The following is a 544-nucleotide window of genomic DNA, read 5'->3' as shown; positions in this document are numbered from 1 at the left end:
GACCGCCCGCCTCGGCCGAAGCCCGAGGGGACAGGCGGGGGTCCTTCGCGCTCGGGAAAACCGTCACGCGAAACAAAGGGGGCCGCGCCGCGCTCTCGGCCGCCCTGAGGCGGGAGAGCTCGGGTCGTTGTCGCTCGGCGTCGACCCCCGACGCCATCGCACGGTGCCTGGGAAAGGGCTGCATCCCTGAGCCACGCGTCCCCCGGAGTGCTCCCCCCGCAGGGGGCTCCGCGAGGTGTCGCGGCGGCAGGGTCGCTCGCCTTCTTCCGCCTCGGACCGTCTGCGCGAAGCCAACCTCCCGGCGGGAGGGTAGACCGAAGGGGGTCGCCCGTCCTTGTGACCCCGCGGAGGGGGCCAAGGGCGGGACTCTGGCTCGGGGGACGGGAGGGGCGCCCGCGCGTCCCCTTCCCCGTCGCCGAGAGCCGTACGCCGGCGTGTGGACCTGCTCGCCGGAGTTCGTCCGGGGCTCGGTAGGGGTGCTCGGCCCTTGAGGTCCTGCCCCGGACAGGGGCGCGGCGAGGGTCCCCTGGCCGCGTCGGCTCTC

Source organism: Eleutherodactylus coqui, unplaced genomic scaffold, assembly GCF_035609145.1.
Source record: "Eleutherodactylus coqui strain aEleCoq1 unplaced genomic scaffold, aEleCoq1.hap1 HAP1_SCAFFOLD_347, whole genome shotgun sequence".
Taxonomy (NCBI): Eukaryota; Metazoa; Chordata; class Amphibia; order Anura; family Eleutherodactylidae; genus Eleutherodactylus; species Eleutherodactylus coqui.
This window is presented reverse-complemented; position numbering follows the sequence as displayed.